The following is a 9,412-nucleotide window of genomic DNA, read 5'->3' as shown; positions in this document are numbered from 1 at the left end:
AGGTATGATCTCAGTGTCCTGGGATTGAGCCCCGAGCCGAGCCGGGCTCTCTGCTCAGCAGGGAGCCTGCTTCCCCTTCTCTCTCTGCCTGATTCTCTGCCTACTTGTGATCTCTCTCTCTGTCAAATAAAATAAATAAAATCTTTAAAAAAAAAAAAAAAGAAATAGACACCCCTCATATGGTGATGGACAGTAACTAACCTTTTGGGGGTTGATCACTTTGTAGTGCACATAGATATCAAATTATAATGTTGTACACTGAATTTTATATAATGGTACATACTAATTTTATGCCTCAAAAAGTTACACTGAAAAAAAAAAAAGAGGAGGGAGCAAACAGACACTCTTTACAAAGCCTGAAACAAAGTTTGAAATCATCTCAATGCATGGTTGAATCAAGGTGATCTGTCCACACTCTGCCAACGTGAAGGAAATGTAATCTTTCTAGAAGATAACATGATTCAGAGCCAGTGTAATTTTTCATATATAATTTAAAGTATTTGCTGAAAAAATAACTAGGCATGATAGTAAACAGATACAAATGATCAAAATCCAATTTTAAAATATCAGGCAATAGAGAGATAACAGTAGGTAGCCCAGATTCTAGAATTCTCAAGCAGGAATTTTAAAGTAATTATGATTATTATGTTCCAGAAAATAGATGAAAAGATGGGGAATTTCTCCAGCATGTTGCAATCTATTTTCTTAAAAAAAAAAAAAAAAAAAAAAAAAAAAAAAAAAAAAAGTGAAAGTGAAAGTGCTAGCCTGAAAATTAAAACAACTGAAAATTCAGTATGTAAGTGTAAAACCAGATTAAACACAGCAGAAGACATGATTAGTGAAAAAGTAGAAAAGATCCAGACAGATTCAGAGAAAGGGGTGGGGTGGGGAAGAATAGAAATAAGTGGTGTAAAACATCACAAAAAGGCCTTAGCCTATGTGTAACTGGGATTCTAGTGGAGAAGAGAGAATGAGGGAACAATAATGAAATACTGACTACTGATGAACTACATCAAGACACAAATTTGGAAGAGCTATGGGAGTCTCAGCAGGGATATTCACAAAGAAAGCGAAACCCCGGCAGCCATCATGGACCGCTGGGAGTGGAGGTAGCAGTGGACAGGGGGTGGGAGGCTCCCTCTGGGCTAGGACCTGGCAGAGGGTGGCACCTGGCAGGCCTGGAAGAGGCCTTGGACACGTCTGTTTGACGGCAGTGTGTTCTCCTGGAAGGAAAATCCCATCAGCAGTGTTGGAAGAAAGGATCCTGCAAGCTTTGAAATATTCCGTCTTTGGATCTAAAATACATTATATGTTAATTTAAAAAATAAAAGAAAATAAAATATCAGCGTTGGATGCCAGATCAAGATTCAGAGGAAGGAAAGGATACTGATACCACTGTGTCCAAACAAGGTGAAAATGACAGGATTTGCTCTGGTCATTAAAACAGAGAAGCCAAAATGGAAAACATACTTTCTACTATATCTGTTTGGCTGAACCAGTTTTTCCCTCCATGGAACAGTGGAAAAAATGGATGAGTTCTGTTTTTTAATAAGTATAAAGTAAATGATTCCTTTGCTCTAAGTTATTTTTAGAAGAAACACTTAATCAAACAATTATGGGCTGGGAGCCTACTAAATATGTTTTGAGAACTTCTCTAAAACCAGAAAGAATAGAAAGATTACTATTTTCCAAACTTGACTCTTCAACCAAATGACACAATTTGTGCATCCTTTGTGAATGGTATGAATGTGGCTAATGGGACTGATATAATCCATTACATAGAGCCCCATGAGAAAATGTCTATCAGGGAAGTTCAGCATAAAACTTTATTCAATATTTCCTGTGTGGTTCTAAAATAGTATTCAACAGGGATGAAAGGTATAGCATAGGGAATATAGACAATGGCATTGTAACAGTGTTGCCTGGTGACAGATGGTAGCCACACTTGTGAGCACAGCATAACATACAGACTTGTTGAATCACTATGCCATGAACTTGAAACTGAGGTAACATTTTGTGGCAACTCTACTCCAATAAAAAAATATATATGTATACACACACAAAATAATTAATTAAAATAGGGTTTGACTTCTAGGGATAAAAGCAAACAAACAAACGTAGGCACATGATTTAAAACTTATAAAACCAAAGTAAAATACTAAAACCCCCCAGAAAACAAAGATGCATTCCTTAAAGGATCAAAAATAAAGCCTCTAGCTGACTTTTCAAAGATATTATATCAGGCAGAAAAGAATGGAATGACATAATCAAAAGTGTATTTCCAAATACCTCTAAGAATCAAAATATAAAGCAAGAGGATACTAGAAAATATTTTGAACTGAATAATACTGAAAACATAACTTGTGGGATGCATCTCAAGAAAGCTCAGGAGAAAAGACAAAGTCTTAAATGTATATTAGAAAATAAGAAAGGTTAAAAATCAATTATCTAAGCATCCCTTTCAAGAAGCCAGAAAAAAAAAAAAAAAAGAAACAAATTAAACTAGCAAAAAAAAAAAAAAAAAAAAAAAAAAAAGGCAAAATTGAGAGGAGGGGGAAAAAAGAAAGAAAAAATAGAAAACAAATTTGTAATATAGAAAAAATTTTAAAGCTGGTAATTTGAAGTAACCAATAGAATGGTTATAATCAAGAAAAAAGAAAGCACAAATTATCCTATGACAAACAGATAAGAAGACATCCCTACAGATTCTCTAGACTAACAAAGTAAGAGGATTATGGCAATTTTATGCAAGTAAATATGAAAATTTATATTAAGTGGACAAGTGCCTGAAAAGTACAACTTACCAAAACTACCCAAGAAGAAATATACAATCTTAACAGTTTTATATCTATTAAATAAATTGAATCTGTAAATTAAAACTTTCCTCTAAGAAAGGTCCAGGCCCAAATCACTTCACCAATGAACACTTCTAAACATTTAAAAAACAAGTAACATCAACCTTAAATAGATGTTTCTAAAGAATAGAAAAGAGAAAACATCTGTGATGAGGCCACCACAATCTTTCTACCAAAACCTGAAAAAGACATTTTTAAGTTCTAGGTTAATCCCTCTCATGAATGAAGATTATTTCATTTTGCCAAAATACAAGCAAAATGGAAGTAATAGAAATTAGAATTGTCAATATCTTTGGCATAAAATGACTGGAGGGGGTATGAGGCAGCCTTCTGGAAGTGCTGGCCATGCTCTGTTTCACGATATAGATAGCATCCATTTTGTCAGTAACATAACAAAACTTACGTACTTTATATAGGTGTATTTCCAATTTAAATGATTTTTAAATATGCAGTACAAGAATCTCTCTGCATCACCTCCTCCTTCCTTCAACCAACACTGATTGTGACCCATTTGCCATAGCTCCTAGCACAGAGAAGGTAGCTAATAAACATTTGTTAAAAACCAAATGAACAGGGGCACCTGGGTGGCTCAGTGGGTTAAAGCCTCTGCCTTCAGCTCAGGTCATGATCCTAGAGTCCTGGGATCGAGCCCCGCATTGGGCTTTCTGCTCTGCGGGTAGCCTGCTTCCCCCTCTCTCTCTGCCTGCCTCTCTGCAAACTTGTGATCTCTGTCTGTCAAATAAATAAATAAAATATTTAAAAAAACAAACAAATGAACAACTCTTTTCTCAGAGATGTAAAACCTCAGCACAGTGTCAGACACACAGCCGGTGTTCAAAATACATGTACTTTTTTACTTTTATTTTTTATTTTTTTTAAGATTTTATTTATTTATTTGACAGGCAGAGATCACAAGAAGGAAGAGAGGCAGGCAGAGAGAGAGGGGGAAGCAGGCTCCCCACTGAGCAGAGAGCCCAATGCAGGGCTCAATCCCAGGACCCTGGGATCATGAGTGAGCTGAAGGCAGAGGCTTTAACCTACTGAGCCACTCGGGTGCCCCCAAAATACATATACTTTTTAAATGAATGAACCACTGAGTGAAAACTCAGAAGAGAAAGAAAGAAAAAAAAAAAAAAAACACATATCTTCTGCCAAAACTTCTTAATGCCAAAACGCCTTGTGAGGCAGTGAGAGACCCAATAAGAGGAACTGATTTAATAAACGTGAAATAAGAGTTAAGGATAGGCTAAGAAGAAAGGAGGAAAAAAGAGACAAAGATGGTGTGATGGGAAGATGGAAAAGCAGCACAGGGGATCCTAAAGTCTCACATGGGCGTCAAGCCACTAGAGCCCAGTGTACACCTATTGATTTGGCTACAGAACTAACTTGGGGGAGTCTCTGGGCAGAAAGCCAAGGCCTGATCAGTCCTAATATGAGGCATTTCTTCTTCACTGATCCCACCTCCTCTTCTTATTTTAGGTCTCCAAATGAAGGTGTTGGGAACCAGGACTTGAGAGACAAGAGTCCTGCGTTCTAGACTCAGCTTTATAGGGATATCTTATTATAGGGATATCTTATTAAGCCAGTTCATTCCAATTCCTGGATTTCTTTTTTTTTTTAATTAAAAGATTTTATTTATTTATTTGACAGAGAGAGAGATCACAAGTAGGCAGTAGGCAGAGAGGCAGGCAGAGAGAGAGAGAGGAGGAAGCAGGCTTCCCGCTGAGCAGAGAGCCTGATGCGGGGCTCGATCCCAGGACCCTGGGATCATGACTTGAGCTGAAGGCAGAGGCTTAACCCACTGAGCCACCCAGGCGCCCCAATTCCTGGATTTCTTGGTGAAAAATAGGAGAAAAGGTCCCTCGATATTTTAAGCATCCATTGCTTATCATTTAAAATTCTCCTAGTGCCACTGAGATTTCCCAAGTAGTTCTGAGGTCCCATCTTTAAAGCACGAAGGGCATACTATTGCTCTGAAAAAAAAAAAAAAATGGGGGGTGCCTGGGTGGTTCAGTGGGTTAAGCCTCTGCCTTTAGCTCAGGTCATGATCTCAGAGTCCTGGGATCAAGTCCCACATCGGGTTCTCTGCTAGGCAAGGAGCCTGCTTCCTCCTCTCTCTCTCTCTCTCTCTCTCTCTCTCTCTCTCTGCTTGCCTCTTTGCCTACTTGTGATCTCTCTCTGTCAAACAAAATCTTAAAAAAAAAAATGGTAGCAAGTTCATTCTCTAAATTGGATTAGGAAAGGCTGGCAGTAAGCCTCCCACTCCTTGGAGGAAAGGTTCTTCCATAGTGCCATTTGAAGACCTGTATTCATCAAAATACTTCAGCCCAATTAGGCAAGCTGCTCAATTCCTCAGAATATCCATCTCTCTTTACAAAGTATCACTGAAGCCTGTCAAAGCAGTATTGAAACATCCAGCACCCTCCTCTGTGAATGTCATTATGGTCAGAGGCTTGGCACTGTGTTAATTACATTAGCGTGTTCAGGCCTGCATAATCTCACCTGATTAACACTAGCCTTCCTCTTTCTCTCTTCAGGCCCGCTGCCTGCATCTTTTTGTTCTTCCTTCATTTATTCACTCATTCATCCTTGCAAGAAATATTTACAAGCTCCTCCAATGTGCTGGGCACTCTACATGCTGCTAGACATGTATTGGTAACAAGCCAGGTGAAGTCTCTTCCTTTGTAGATTTCCTTTACCTTCTCTCTCCATGCCCTTCATTTTAGTTGGAGCAAAAAATGGTGGAAAGACCCAATAGCTATAATTAGGTACCTGCATTCTTATCCCAACTCTACTACTAGTCTAAGGGGTAAGTCACTCAACCTCTCTGGATATCATTCTCCTCTTCTGTAAATAAATTGTGGAACAAGAACCGTCTCTAAGAATCTCTCAAATGGGCTTTTTTCAGTATTTCTAACTATTCTCCTTGTTTTCATTTTCCCCTCCCGTCCCTACACATCTTACTCTAAACACAGTAGCCAGACGAATCTTGTTAAAATATTAAGTCAGATCTTGTTACTTAAAACCCTCCAAATATTTTTCACTCAAAATAAAACCCAAAGTCCTTATTGTGCTCTGAAGACAGGGCCTGGCCTCTCCCCCAAGAACTCGCTAACCTCCTTGGCCAGCACTCTCACCTTCATTCATTCCACCCAGGCATACTGGCCTCCTTGCTGTTCCCTGCACACTCAAAACATATTCCCCTCTCAGGGTCTTTATGTTTGCTCCCTCGACACCTGGAAAGCTCTTCTTCCCCTCCCTGAGGTTCACATGGCTCATTCTCTCACTTCCTTCTTTCCTCTGTTCCAATGTCTTCTTTTCAGAAAGCACTCTCTGCTCTGACCACCCTATATTAAATAGTACCTCTATATCACTTTCTCCCCTTAGACTGCTTTCTTCTTTTTACACCTTATGATTACCTAATACATCATAATTTACCTTTTTGTCTTCTCTCCCCTCCGCTGGAAGATAAACTCCATTAGAATAGGGATCTTTACCTGTCTTGTTGCCTGCTATGTCCCCAGTGACTAGAATAATGATTGACACAGAGTAAATGCTGAATGAATGAATGAATGAATGAATGAAATTAAAGCATGAATCATCTCTAGGAATAAACTAAGTCTCGGTGCAGGTCAAAATGTATTCATAATTAGAAGAGCTCAAATCTGACTATCTATAGGAGGCCACCCAAGTATTGGAATTAAGCTACCCAGAATACTTACTCTTATAAAATGGACCATCTGCTGGAGCCAATCCATTCCATTCCATTGGATTTCTATTTCAAAGCTTGGTAGTCATAATAAGATTAGACCAGAATGCCATATCTCCTACGCAGCTTCTTGTGATGAGGAGAATGGATGCTACTCTCCCTGTGTGACTTACACCCAAAGAGATTTGGTCATTTATCCAACATCATCCTACCTTTTTGAGGCAGAGATAAAATAAGAACATAAATCTCTGACCTCCAAGCCCACAGGTATTTCAAAAGTGACCTACACAAGGCTGAAACATCCAAGTATACTTTCTTATAGACATAAGAAATATATGAGATCTGGGGTAAAAATTGTAGATTCCCAATGATGAGGAATTTTCCCACTGAATCTCTAAAGTGATTTCATGTCAAGGAGGTCCAGATTATTGTTCATCTTACGTATTGGCGGATCCCCAATGCTTGGCACACTCTTACTTCATGCATGCTTATTAAGTAAAAGTAGCAGACTCAGTGTAAACAGAAGCCTACTAGAAAACAGGGCCCCCAGGTAATAAATATTCTCCTCTCCTGCACAGCTCAAAGCCTGGGAGCCAGTCACGCCTGCATCAGCAACAACAACAACAACAATACGTGCGCGTACACACACACACACACACACACACACACACAGTGTCCCTTGAAGGAAAAGAAAAGGTAATTTCCACACACTTTATCCACTTGCTTCCTAGCCAGGTAAGGAACAAAGACAAAGTTGTGACATCACAGTTTGTTTTAGAATCTTCAGGAGTATAACAATGACACAAGGAGATGCATATATATATGTCCATGTGGACAGAGACCCACTTATAAGCACAAATGTACAAATACACACATGCACTGTCCATTTGCTTCAGAATTTGGGGTGGACATCAAATCACAAATCAATTTGTACATACAGAAATATACATGTTTGTCTTGCCCAAGCTACTCACAAATGTACACACACATATACAAAAACACATGCACAAAGATAATATTTACCTCAAGGTATTACGTGGGAAGTAAATGAGATTGTGTGAAGTTCATATTAGTACTTGATCGATAAAAGGCATGCTAATAAAGGTTAGCAATAGATATAGATAGACAGATAACATAAATGTGTATAAGACTCATGAATAACCACCTTCAAAGCCCTTTTCAGTCACTACTCGAAACTCCTGGAAATTCTAAGCAGCCCATCACTGGTCTGGTGTGTGGAAGCCAATAAAAGAGAGTAATGTCGGCTGGGCCATAACAATGGCATGGAGATTGGAGGTGGGGAGATCCCTGCTGGTAGGAGATGGTGAACAATGCTTTCCAGACTTCTTTGGGAAAAGGCCTGGGCTTGAAGACAGCTGAGCTGTTAAGAAATATTGGAGGGAGAACCAACCTCCAAAACCTCAAAAGAAGAAGTTCCTAACTGCTGAGAAAGAGGGAAGTGTTGACCCCACTCACTAGGCTAGGAGAGAGAGACCACAGAGTCCCAGCCAGTTCAAATCAGCCAGAAAATCCTGCAGAGGCTATTAATCCACTAAAGTCTGGTAGCTTGGGGAAAATCTGATTAACTCCACCTCCCCAGCTGGGCTCTAGAGTGAAATGTATAGCTGGTTTCTGAGACTCAGCTAAGGTGGGAAACAGAGAAGCAGGAGGCTGGGGGGAAAAAAGAGTAGGAGTGGCTAAGTACTAAATACCTATGTATACAGCTTGGCTCAATCATTTGGGAACAAGCCACAGTTCTCTTAGGCTCTGTTGCCCTAGCTTGTGACACGTAAATAAAAGTGTCTCCTGTCCAGTTGGAAGGGGGGATATCTTCCATAATTATCTCCCCCAGGGGGCCCAGCAGTGAAGCCAGGGCTGCTCTCTCTTGACCCTGTACAGTGCTCAAGGAAATTCTCCTGCAGTGGCCCAGGGGAACAGGAGGTGGCTTTTATGGACCGGGCTTTTTCCTGAAACCTCTCCTTCACTTCTGTATCAAATATTATAACTTCAGAGCGCTAAAGAAAGTCAGGATGTGGTTCAGCTCTTCCCTTTAAAGAAGATATACTGAGCCCGGACACAGGTTTGAACTGGGACCCGTGGTGTTTGTTTTACTCACATATAAGTACATTCTTTAAATATCGTGGCAATATTTTGACAGCACTCAAGAGATTAACTCCATAAACTCCCCCACCTCACTGCCCACTTGCAAAGGAGAAGAGATACAGGGATCTCCTCCAGCACTTTAAGCGTTAAACTCAACCCAGAGTCTTATACGCGATTGGCCAAACACTGAGAAAAGATCTGGTTTTTGCAGCCGCGGGCCAATGAGCACCTCGAGTGGGAGGGTTTGAAGATACTAAGGAGTTTTTTTTCCCCCCTTTTTTCCTCTCCACCCCCTCCCATCGGCCTTCGCCCGCCCCCTCCCACCCCGCCTCCAACCCCCATACCGCCAGTTTGTTAAATTAATGCAGTAAGAAAGTCTGAAGATCTGAAGGAGTCCTGGCCAGAGGAAGATGGGCGAGCTGAGAAAATCGAGATGCATCTGAAGCCTTGGGCTACTGAGCCCCGCGGGGTCGCCATGGACCCCGGCAGCCCCTGAAACTTGCCCTGAGCTCTCTCACGCCTGCAGCCCCGAGCAATGGGACACCTTTCCTGCAGCGATCATAACTTATTCGGCGGGGACCAGAGAACACGGATCGCAAGGCGACAGCCGACCGGCACGCAGACAGGGAAACGAGATTCCGGAACTCGGTCGCGATGCGCCAGCCTGGCACATTCTCCGGGATTTAACTGAAGGCAGCACCGTCAATCCCTTCCCCTCGCCCCTAACCCCCTCAGGCCAGCCCAG

Source organism: Mustela lutreola, chromosome 5 (assembly GCF_030435805.1).
Source record: "Mustela lutreola isolate mMusLut2 chromosome 5, mMusLut2.pri, whole genome shotgun sequence".
NCBI classification, from domain to species: domain Eukaryota; kingdom Metazoa; phylum Chordata; class Mammalia; order Carnivora; family Mustelidae; genus Mustela; species Mustela lutreola.
Note: the sequence above shows the minus strand (reverse complement) of the source record.